General features: G+C 40.2%; 1 protein-coding gene across 1 annotated transcript in view; it reads left to right on the top strand.

The window, feature by feature from the left end:
• The window catches only part of MAF (MAF bZIP transcription factor), a 231688-nt gene that overhangs the window by 217980 nt on the left and 753 nt on the right, over window positions 1-12955 (top strand). The gene's annotated exons all lie outside the window — the stretch shown is intronic.

Here is a 12955-nt window from a genome sequence, read left to right as displayed (position 1 = left end):
TGAAAGGCTATGCTAATTTTACGGGAATGAACAACTCAAGTCCAGAAAATGAGTATAGGAATTATGTCCCAAATGCTATTAGCAGTTCTTAGATTCCCAGTGATTCAAAATTTAGTCATTAGTAAGAAACAAAAAAATACAATAAAAACAGACTGTTCAAAAGAAGAGTCACAAAATATGTTTTGTATTATGTATGTTTTCAGCTATAATTGTATTTGTGTGAACAGTTGTCCTGAAATTATGAAAGGATTTGAACATTGTAAACTGTACAAATTGCTAAAGGGTTCAGAAGCCAGGGGACTAATGTAAAAATTAGGAAATTAAGACTAATCAGGGTATTCAGGCAGAACTATTGTATTTCATTCAAAGTGCAGTAAACATATGGATTAAACCGCCAATAAGACCACTGGGGCAAAGAGTGTGGTTTGTGTTCAGGAAAAAGGGCTGTTGGTTTTCTCTCCTATTCAAAGGACTGACCGATTTGCCAGGGAGAGTTGTTTTGATGTGGCGTTCGATTGGTCATACCTTAATGGATGTACTGTCAAGCCATTTGATTTATTTTAAAGAAAAATCAAGGCAGTTATTTTCTGTATTTACTAAAGCCTGTAAAATTCAAGTGGGAGCTGTAAGGTTTATATACTCTAAGTGGAAATGCTTTAAAAGAAATGTTTAACTTCAAAGTAATAAGAACAGGCTAGATTCTCAGCTACTGCCAAGGAGCATTCAGGCTCTGATTCACTAAAGCATATGCTTATCTTTAAGCAAGTGCATAGTTCCATTGATTTCAATGGCCTACTCACCTGCTTAATGTTAAGCGTTATGTTTGTGCAATTTACTGAATCGGGAGTTTAGCCCAGTTTGCAGGGGTTGTGATTTTAAGATACCTTGGCATTCCCCTCTAATCTGGGACCGTCTTCATCGCAGTCTTATCCCCATTATAAATTATAACCAGGTGGATGCACTGCTCTATTTCACGTAAATTGCCAACTGCCCGCAGGAGCAACTGGAGATTAGAGAGGGGATATGGCAAATCTGGTCACAGCTCCTTTTCCCCATCTATGCCTGTTCTGCTAGTGACTAGGTCGAGCTACTCCCTGGGGATTCTCCTGTGCTGCGGGGTATCTTCCACTGACTGGATAAACTGGCTTTAGCACATCTTTGTTCAGATAGAGCAGTGCAAAACTACCGTAGTGTAATGGAGATATGGGCCCAATAGCATCATACAGAATATGAAAAAGAACTTAACAAAGAAGAGGAGATTCTTAGTTGACTCTCAAACAGCTGTAATTTGTGTACATGCAGTTTTGCACCCATAATAATTGACGGTGCGGCTATTAGGCCTACATCTAATTGAGATTTGTGGGCACAGACAGGCAGTCACCTAACTACTGGTATTTCACTCCTGCAATTAATTGTGGGTGCAAAATGTGGCTGTAGTTATTTGCAGGCACAAATTGACCCCCCACAAAAATAGGCCAAGTGCCGAAAAAGCTGGCCATTTATCTTCAATGATGTGTTTTGAAAGAATTTTCACTTCGTCTTTTGCTTCCCTGGTAATATTTGTATTTTCCTCTGCTGAAGATGCTGTCTCAGCCTTTCATCAAAACCTGTAGAATTACTCACATTGTTCATTAATAGCTTGAGAGTTTGTGTACTTGCATTCCTCACTAACTCTAACTGCTAGGGTGTTGACTCTTATGCCATCAGATTCTCTGCTCTGTTGCCCCATTAAACAAAGTATTACTGTCTTTGACTTAGACTATAGCAGATTTCATCCCATTTAGTAAAGAGGCTATCTAGGACTGACCTAGCTGGGATAGATTTCCTTTCAAAAAATCCTCCTGAATATGAGATATTAATTGTGCCAGGAATTAAGGATTAAACAGTCATGGCTTCAGGTTACTAATGGGAACTGAAATCAGGATTAGGAAGGAAGCGGGGCCATGCCCTTGCAATGCTATTACCCCAGTTCCTGAATCTAAAAGCCTTAGAAACTCATCCTTGGTGACCAATAAAAACTAGTCTAGAGTAGGTTTAGTGAGGACTGGGGAAAAGGAGTCATAATTGTGCTACCGGGCTTCAGACATCTTTCAAACTAAAATTTCACTTTACACTAAGGGGTCAAATGCTGCCCTGATTTATACCCTTTGCAATTTTTATCACAGGGTGTAAGTCATGGTGTTTGCACTGGGCATATTTCACGCCAGAACCAGGTCCCTTGTTTGTGAGGAGAACATAATTCAACATGGGAGTTTAATTCCCCCTGGGCAGAGGGCCAGCAAAGGGGCCACCCATGACTTCAGTCTCACGCAAGACCTCAAAATAAGGCATTTGTTGGACTCAAAGACTGCATGGCCCTTGTGCTTGCCCATGGTATTTTACTCTTATGTGGGGAGGAAGCCAGATGTGTCTGCCTCAGTCAGAGCTCTCCTGTAGCAATCCTACCAAGTGGGATGGGTATCAGCTTCAGGATGATATCAAGTACGCCAGCTCTTGGAGGGAGGCTTGATCAATCATGTCAGTTTCGGTATTTGTAATATGTCTATTGCCATTGACTTGCCCCTGTGCATGAGTCCGGAAGGACAAAGAAGAGAACAACAGGAGGAAAAAATTCTATAGCTCAAAGTTATTACATGGTAGCAGATACTTGCTAACCAATTATACCCAAGATTTACCGGTAGCTAAATTACTTTTGTTTTATAAATAGAACCGGAATCAAATATTATAGACCAAGAGCAAAACATCCTAGCATTTAATATAGCAAAAGACAAAGTAAGGTAATGGACCCTAAATGTTAATGGGTGTAAAGATTTAGACTTTAATTGTATTTTTAAGTCATCTTATTTTATGGAGCTTTTTGTACATGGAAATCAACAATGTGTGACAACACTATACTTAGTAGTAGAAGGGTTGGCTTGTAGGAAACCTGTAATTATAGGCAAGATCAGTTTACTACTTATAAATCCTCAAAGACATTTTAATTGAAATGAGCAGTGGACTTTACCTGACCTTCTTTGTATGTGAGACCTTCATACCAAATTAAGTTAAAGAGTTGCGTTAACAGGAAGATTTCTGTTTGTAAAACCAGTTAACAAACATTATTAGTTTTGTTTTGTTTTTTTTAAGTTTTATGCAGGTAAAAACATCAAATTCTGAAACATGAAATGGTGTCTGATAAAATCATCAGATAACTTAATATGAGACTTACTGAAATGGTCTCAGATATAATCCTACTATAGGGTGGCATCTCAGTTTGGCTTTTTAGGATACTTTCCCATAGTATACATAGAAATATTGCAATACTTCCTAGAAACTGATTACTGTGATCACAAGATGTCTCTTACCGTTTGTGGTACTGCTTCAAGATATATAAGCTAGGTTATAGTTATAGATGAATCTAGCTCATATTACATTCGGAAAAATAAATGTGCACTAAAAGTAATTAAAGCATGTTGCTTCATGAATAATACACCATTTTACTTTCTATTTGCTGAGTATAATGAGACAAGCTACTAAATTGACAATGAATGCTCTATTATGTGATTGCCAACTGTTTTATAAGATATTGAACATATTCATTTATTCTATCATCATGTGCATTATCAAGCTATTGCTTTTTAATAAATTAATTTCCCGTTATGTCTCTAGAGTCTTTGTTTGAAATCTGGCTGAAGGCATAATTGAAATTAATTTTGTGGTACAAGCTTAACTACTAGTGCTTGGTGGCTTACAAATAACAAGCCACATTTGGCAGCCCTTGCAGGACAAAATTTGGCTCAGTGGCATGAGTATGAAAATCGTCTCACCCAGAGGGCAGATGTGACACTAGAGCAGTGTGAATAATGTCAGCCCGTTCTGCATTGGAAACAGAGCAAGTGCGTCTTGAGATGGGGGGGGGGGTTACTCTCCTAACAAATTCATTTGGCTGTAAATAAAAAGGATGCCCTTTAATAGCTTTCTGCCAGAAATATTTGCCCCTGAAAATATGGAACTCTGGCAGCTCTTGTTTATCACAACCTATCATTGTTTGTCATGCCTTCCCCCACTAACACACTGTAAATTGACCCTTTAATTGTTTAGCAGCCTAAACATGGTGACACCATTCATTGACTGTAAGGCAGCACTTAATCCCTGGTTGGGTGATAGTGTCATTAGGAAAGTAATGTGATTGTGGTGGGAATCTCGGAGTTTGGCTGTGAGCTGTATTAGAACAGAAGATTATCTCTGAGCCTTCAGTTAAGACTGAAACAACACACGATGTCCATATAACATTGATGCCGCAGAGCTATTTTGCTAGATAGTAAACAACTTCTAATTGCAAGTGTTGACAGGACTCACTGTGTTATAACTAACCTTGCTGCAATGTTATTATTTCTGAAAGGAGACTTTCTCTGTATTTTTAACAATAAGTCTGACAGGTGTCATATTAAAAACAGTACTTAATTCTAATGCAACTATTCCCCCCCCCTTTTCATTTTTGTGCCTCTGTAATGCATGAATTTCTACTGCTCAGAAAGCTTAAAGGAGCATCTTTGCTGAAAGGAAAATACCTCTAGTTTGTCTGCAGGCTAGGTGCACCAGGAATGGTCATAGTATCATTTTCTTTTCTCTTCTCTGCCCAAGGCAAGCTGGCTTTAACCCTAGGTGGAAGAGAAAGATAAAGTCTTCTCTAAGATGAGAGGTAATGCTATGCCATTGAAGGCAAACTTCAGGCTTCTTTTGAGCATTCACCACGGTTCTATTCCAGAGTGCTGACCGTTGTCCACGAGAGACTGAGCTCAGCCGGGTCACTTAGAAGTTTATACTGGATTTAAGTCAAAATGCTAAAATACCTGGTGTTAAATCACTGCTAACTCTGCACTCTGCAGGCAATTCCTGGCAGAGTCTGCATTGTAAAATCCAATATTCACAAGATGTGGAGCTTTTATTGGGGGTGCCTAAAGGGCTTCGGGAGGCCATTTCTCCCCCAGTCGGTTGCGCATGATGCTTGTTTTCAGTCCTTCAGCTATGTTCCATGGTATATTGGATGGAAGCCATTTAGACTTCAGCTTTCCAGAGGTAAAATGGAATGGACACACAGAGGAAGATGCACTACCCTTGTCTACAAAGACACCGTCCAGGCGGCTCTGAGAAACTGCCATACATTTGAGGCAGGCGATACTTTTAACTCCTGAGCTGAGTTAAACCAGTCAATGAAACATACATGTCAGGGTCTGGAATGGCCTTAATTATGAAGGACACTGCCTCACTGGCCATTTCTCCTCAATTCTTTGTGGCAAGCTGCTGCTCTGATATCTTACCAACCCCATTCATGAGAAAAGCAAACAGGGTTCTCCATAGCTGGTGACTCAAAATAGTAGCCCATGTCACATCAATGTGCTGGCTTTGTACACTGCAATATGGAAGGGAAGGGTGGCTTTGTGGTTGGACTAGATCTCACGAGCAAAATTCCTGCATCTGCCACCACCTTCTGATGTGACTTGGCTAAGTCACTTAGCGTCTGTGCCGCCTAGGTAAAATAGGGATGATAATACTTCTTAACTACCACTTTTTGTCTGTCTTGTCTATAGATTGAAAGTTTCAGGAAAGGGATTCAAGAAGTCACCTAGTCCATCCCCCTACACTGAAGTAGATATATAGCTGGCCTAAGCAAGCCAAATTCTGTAAAGGGGGATTAAGCTAGAGAAGAGCATAGGAATGGTGGGGAGGGTTGGGGATAAGGGCTGGGTGTGAGAATTGGATGTACTGAACAAAGCACCTAATTCAGGCCATGTTCACAGCCTCCTAAGCATAAAGTAACTGCTTATAAGATGCATAAGACTTCGAACCTAACACCAACAGCACAAAAGCAGTCAAAAAGTGCTAACTTTATCTCCAAGGCAATTGCAGATGTGTATAATTTCTATAGCTCTTTTATAAGATTACCAACTCATATTGTCAGACTTTTGTGTTTACTCCTTTCGAGTGGCTGATTTTCAGAGATTTTTAAAATTATTATTTTAATAAGCAACTGTCCAGCACATTGATGAGCCCTTTTTAATTAGGTAGTGAAGTTGTATGGGCAGTGTTCCATATAAAAGGTCTATAAAACACAGCAGAATTAATAAAATGACTGCCTCCCATTTCACTCAGAGTTGCCAAAGGGATCTGTACATCTTGTTTTAGCTGGATTTAGCCTGATCTTTGTTCTTTTAAGAGCGTACCAAAGCCACCCAACCACGCATTGATTAAAATCGCATTCCCCACTTAAAAATGGAGACCAATTGGTAAGAGGATACTGTGTTTTAATCAAGTTCTTTGCACAGAACAGAAAAAAAAACTTGCGAGGTGCCTTGTATTATATGTAAACACTGCTCATGTTGACAGCTACCTCTGGATGACTCCATCAGTACACACTTTATCTCCAGCTGTCCAAGTAATTTTCCCAGGATTTCTCCCCTCTTTTTCACTCCCCTCCCCACAGATGAATTAGAGCAACAAACGGTTTACATGCTGCACATCATTAGCTATCCTCCCTCACGACCCAGCAGATAACAACTGGGCTCTGTCATCAGGACATTCATAACACCTTGACACTTTTACAACTATTCTGCTCTCTCTGCCAGAGCAATCTTCTCTTTTAAAGCATGGGGCTAATTCATGAAACACCAGTTGGAAAGTACTCTGTAAAAGCAGCAAACCTTATTTTTGATGCTACCACCTGGAAAAAAGAGAAACTCAAGAAAAGTCATCCACTAAATCATGTGGTTAGCACTGTTAAAAACAGGGAGGTGCTGTACCTGGGAATAGGTTTCAGAGTAACAGCCATGTTAGTCTGTATTCGCAAAAAGAAAAGGAGTACTTGTGGCACCTTAGAGACTAACCAATTTATTTGAGCATGAGCTTTTGTGAGCTGTGGAAAGTATGCATCCGATGAAGTGAGCTGTAGCTCACGAAAGCTTATGCTCAAATAAATTGGTTAGTCTCTAAGGTGCCACAAGACTCCTTTTCTTTTTTTACCTGGGAATAAACACACTCTCTCTCCCAAAGAGATGCCTATATTTTCCTATTGATGCAACAATCTGTAGTGAAGGATTTCAGCAGGCATCTATCCGTCTGTCGTATTTTGAATATACCCATCACCATATAATCCAGGCATCCCAAGTCCTTGCCTTAGACACTGCCCTATATGAGGCTATCTGAAGTAATGCATGTGCACCCCAGCTGTGACTGAGTCAGCATATTCTAATGCTCTTAGCACTTCCATTCAGGCTCAGTGCTGTTCAACATGGTATTCTTTTGCCCACAGGGACAGGCCTAGGTTTTGTTGGCCCTTATGCAAATACATTGAGGGGGCTCATCCAGCTTTGTTCACGCTGGACACCAACCTCCCCTACCTGTGACTTTGTCCTCCCATAGTCTCTTAGCAAAGGTCTGCAGGCCAGGAGGCAAAAGGATGGAGACAATTCATTTTTTAGCTGATAAAGTCAGAAGAGAGGTGGTGAGTACGTGTGTGTGCGCGCGCATGGAGTGGATGGGACAAGGGTTAAAGTCCAGTTAGGACAGCTGTTTGAACAGTTATTTGGCAATGAGGTCAGGGCAATGCAATAAAAATATTTGAGAATTTAAAATTGTATATCAAGATTCTCACAACAGTGAGTGGACAGTGCCAAAGGCAGGCAGTGAGATGATGGTGCAGTGGGTCCCAAACCTAGATGAAAAGCTCAGTAACCGATAAGTCATAGGATGCCCACTGCCACTGGGATTCAACTCTGCAATATGCTGCATACTTCAGCTGTCTCCCTCCATTTTTACTGGGTAACATACTGGCTTTTGGTACCTTGGGACTTGATCTGGCTTTGTAGTCAAGCCAATGAGACACACAAAATGTGCAAAGGCTATTGAGGTGGCCAAGCCAAGTAAAGAGGAAGAGCCATAAAACCATTTGTCAAGTGGACCATAGATAGAGACACCAGAACCAGGTAGAGAATTTAATTCTGCTGCAATTCTAATTCTAGACTTGGATAGGACTATAGGGTGGTTAGGTGTAGGGATGATGTTCTGCTCACAACGATGGGTAGCTACATGCAGCGTGAGGCCCATTTGAATTTTCATTTGGCATAGATCTAAAGACCATTACTTTTCATTTCTCCTCCTAGCCTGTCGTATAGTGCTGTCAAACAGCTGCCACATCCCATCCCAAAGGTGGCTGAACTTCAGAAGCAGATGAAGTCAATCCTATTCATAAAACACTTTGGGATGGAAACCACTACAAAAATGTACCTACTGGTATTTATTATTAACAAGTACTACTGTAGCATTCCTAATCTGTTTTACAATCTCAGAACTCTATGACTCCAAGAGGTGTTCTAATAAGGCATCATGTCCTCAGCTTTCACTGTAGCTTGGGAACCCTGACTAAAAAAAATACATACCGAGCCAGAAACATACTTAAATTGAAGTAAAATACATACAACAGACCTGGAATGAAAAAGGTCAGGTTTTTTAACAGTGCTTGACTAGAAACTGCAGAGAGTTGTGCCATGAATCCTGGCAAAGATTATTATTTATGGTCCATTTTTTGGTTTAAAAAACATACATATGGAGAAATAACGATTGTAGTGTAAATTCAAGATGGTGTGGAAGATCTATGCACACTGTGAAATGCTGATAGGCTGCCGTTGAAATTATGACAATGTAATCCTATAGAATGTTGACAAGACAAATACAGAGCATGAAATGTACAAGCAATTTTTTCCCAGCCAGATATAATTATCAGTGCTAAAGCCACAAGTGATACCAAAGGACAAAAGAAGATCAGTCTAGACTTTCTCACTTACAGGATATTGATCATTCTGATGGTAAACTAGTTAGTATAAGTGTGCTTGGCTTGAAAGGTCATGAGCTTAACCCCCTGACAAAGAGTTATTCAACCTTGACTTGTCAAATTATTGTAGTGTTGCTCGAAGGATATTCTCTAATACAATCGCTTACCTGGCCTCAGGAGAGATTAAATGTGTCTTCTGTCCCATAAAAAAAAAAAGCTAAGTAAACTAAGACATTGTTGACACTGGAGAACCACTTATGTGTTGGTTCCTGGTACTTACACGCTTTGAGTTGCAGGTAGGTTTCAGGTGTACCACAGTAGTAATTCTTTCATCCCACTGGACATGGATGAAATCCTGGCTCCATTGATGGCAATGAGTGGTGATTAACTTCAATGTGGCCAAGATTTCGCCTGATCTCCGATGCACGCTTCCAGCCAGTCAGTTATCTGGTGTCAGAGGATGTTGCTTACTCACCTGCCTGAAGATGATCACAGCAACTGTAATCATCTATTGGCAGGTGAGTTATGTTCACATAAGAACATATTTTGCATGCTTAGCCATTTTGCCAATTACTTTTATCGGGGATGGGTAAGAACCTAAGAACTGCCATACTGAGTCAGACCAATGGTCCATCTAGCCCAGTATCCTGCTTCCAATAGTGGCTTGTGCCAAATGTTTCATGGGGCATGAACAAAACAGGGCAAGCATCAAGTGGGCCATCCTGTCATCCAGTCCCCACTTCTGGCATTCAGAGGTTTAGGGACACGCAGAGCATGAGGTTGCATCCCTGACCACCCTGGCTAATAGCCATTGGTAGACATATCCTTCATGAACTTATCAAATTCTTTTATGAATCCAGTTATAGTCTTGGCCTCATGACATCCCCTGGCAATGAGTTCCACTAGTTGACTGTGCATTGTGGGAAGAAGTACTTCCTCTTTTTTTGTCTTACACCTGCTGCCTATTAATTTCATAGGGTAACCCCCCCAACTCGTGTGTTATATAAAGGGCTAATTAACACTTCCTTATTCACTTTCTCCACACCGTCATTATTTTATAGACTTCTATCATATCACCACGTAGTCATCTCTTTTCTAAGATGAACAGTCACAATCTTTTTAATCTCTCCTCATAAAGAAGCTGTTCCATGCCCCTAATCATTTTTGTTGCCCTTCTCTATAACTTTTCCCAGATCTAATATATTTTTGAGACGGGGTGACCAAAACTGCACAAAGTATACCAGGTGTGGGCACACCATGGATTTATATAGTGGCATTTTGATATTTATTGTCTTCTTATCAATCCATTTCCTAATGGTTCCTAGTAGTCTCTTTGAAAACATCTCCTCGGTGTGTAGCGGCAGGCAAAAAATGCAGAGAACTATCCAAGATGACGTGAAGATCTGTTTCTTGAATGGCAGCAGCTAGTTTAGTCCCCACCATTTTGTTTGTATAGTTGGGATTATGTTTTCCAATGCACATTACTTTGCACTAATCAGCATTGACTTTGGGCAACAAAACTCCAGATTAGAGACTCAGTTTTGTGAGATCATCACAGTCAGTTTTGGATTTAACTATCTTGAGTAATTTTATATTGTCTGCACCTTTACCACCTTTTCTAGATCATTTATGAATATGCAGAATAGCAGTGGTCCCTGTACAGATCCTTGGGATAACTCTGCTATTTACCTCTCTCCACTGTGAAAACTGACTATTTATTTCTACCCTTTGTTTCCTATCCTTTAATCAGCCATGAGAAGACCTTCAGGGGGAGGGATAGCTCAGTGGTTTGAGCATTGGCCTGTTAAACCCAGGGTTGTGAGTTCAATCCTTGATGGGACCATTTCGGGAGCTGGGGCAAAAATTGGGGCTGGACTAGATGACCTCCTGAGGTCCCTTCTAATCCTGATATTCTATGATTCTATGATCCCAGAACTGCTTAAAGAGCCTTTGATATAGTACCTTGGCAAAGGCTTTCTGGAAGTCCAAGCACACTATATCCACTGGATCGTCCTTGTCCATATACTTGTTGAACCCCTAATAGAGTGGTGAGGCCTGATATCCTACAAATGCTATATTGATTCTTCCCCAACATATCATGTGATTGAAAAGGGAAATGTTGACCTCAGAATGAAAGAATAGGAAAAAGATAGAACCGCATGTGAACAGTTCTTCACCATGGCGGTAGAAAGTGTTCCGGTTTATATCCTCTTGGTTGCCCGCACATCAGAAAATAATAGCAAATAAATTGGTACATATTTATGAATACATCTCAGAAACATTCTTTATCCCCTTTTATATGTGTTTTTATGGAGGTAAATGGAAAGTGACTATTAACACTACCAGGTGTTTGCAAAAAGCATGCTGGCTGTTTTCCAAAAGTATAAGTAACACCATCTATTTTTCTTTATTCAGTCCTTTTTTTGTTTTGCTGGCATAATACGAGTTAAGGTCTACAGAGTTTGCTTTTGTATTCGACCTAAGAGCACTTGTCTGCAAATATTACTCCCTAACAGATTGATTCCAGTGTTCATTACAATTAGTTAAGTATATATCAATTTCAGTAAATCATCTGGAAAAAAATATAACCTGGTCAATAAATAAAGCTGACTGCAACTGCACCAAAATTTATACCAGAATACAGTAAAATTTTCAAAGTCAATGGCTTAGAATTATCTATGCCATGAATCATTCATCAACATGGAGATCATGTTTTTAAAATGTTTGCTCCTTTTGAATCCCCCTTGCATCTTCTTTATGTGGTGCTAGCCAGCCTGTTTCTAAGTGTGCAGGGTTGGAAGGGACCTTGAGAGGTCATCAAGTCCAGTGCCCTGCGCTGATGCTCTGCCACTTGGGGCCAACAGAATGCCCTTTGCTTGAGGAAAAACAAAAAGGAAGTTTATTTTTACACAGGCTTGCTTTGCTCAGAAAACAGAGAGGAAAAAACTTCAATCTTTGACTAGGAAAAAATGTTGACATCCAAATTCTGGATACAGTAACATATTAGTGTCACTAAGCATTTGTTAACCATAGGCATAGGTGTCAGATGAACCTGTTCAGCAGAGTAAATGCATGGCAGTGCCTTCATACTGATGACAGATATAGCTATCTGTGAGATTAAAACAGGCTTTTCTCTCCAATGTGGACCACTACCAAGAGGTAAAACAGATATCCTTTGAAGGAAGGCAATCTTTCTGAGTACCAAATTCTCATAAAAGCATACAATATTTCAGCAGTGAAGAACGACAAGGTGTGCATTATTAGTTATTAATGTCTGCCTAAGTGGGAGTGTAAGGCCCAAGGCCTCAGGAAGAATATCAGTAACGTTTAATTACACCTCATAACTTACCCAAAAATGTCATCCTATGACACAGTGTTTCTCTGTTGTCTTAGATCTGTTAGTATTCTATTGGATTGCTCCTTTTTGCCAGGAACTAGAAAGCCAATGCCATTGTTAGGATAGCATGTGGCAGAAGCTACTTACTTTCTCTTCCCCTGATAAGTAGCTGTCCATTTTAATAATAGTTTTTACCCGCCCCAAACTCAATTTTTCCCAATCTAAACCCATCTCCCTGAAAATTTTCAGGCATGATTTAATGTCAGGGTTTAATTTATGTGGAAAATTTGATGCAAACTGGACAAGGCATTTGGGAAATATGAAGCATAAAAAAAATGAGGTGATCTCACATCTAAACTATTTTCTTCACGTTTGTTCTGGCCCACATAACTCCAGAATGACTTGCCCTAGAAACACCAAACTTACGGGCCTTGATGAGGACTGATACCTTCAAATAGTTTGTGGGGAAGGGGTAAAATTATTTACTTACTGAAAGCCGTTTCCATGTACTTTGTGGATTATGCAGGGTTTATAAATACTGCATGACCTCAATATGGAGTTCCTATACTGTGCATGGCCCTTTTGGGAATGATCATGACATAGGTAGAGAAACAACAAAGTGTCAGGCAAGAAAACCATCAGTTCTTCTGGGACTAGTCTGGGAAATGAAGGAAGGGAATGATATGGGGGCTGGAGAACTGGTCTGGGGATGAACCTGAGCTGGTCAAAATACCACTGGGAGAGTGTGATTGCTGCCACACCCTTTGAAAAGGTGTACCATCTGGTTCCCCCATATGGGGCCTGCTCTCCTA

Source organism: Lepidochelys olivacea, assembly GCF_965140295.1.
Source record: "Lepidochelys olivacea isolate rLepOli2 genome assembly, chromosome: 12".
Classification (NCBI taxonomy): domain Eukaryota; kingdom Metazoa; phylum Chordata; order Testudines; family Cheloniidae; genus Lepidochelys; species Lepidochelys olivacea.
The sequence above is the reverse complement of the archived record's forward strand: the minus strand, read 5'-3'. Positions and strand labels throughout refer to the sequence as shown.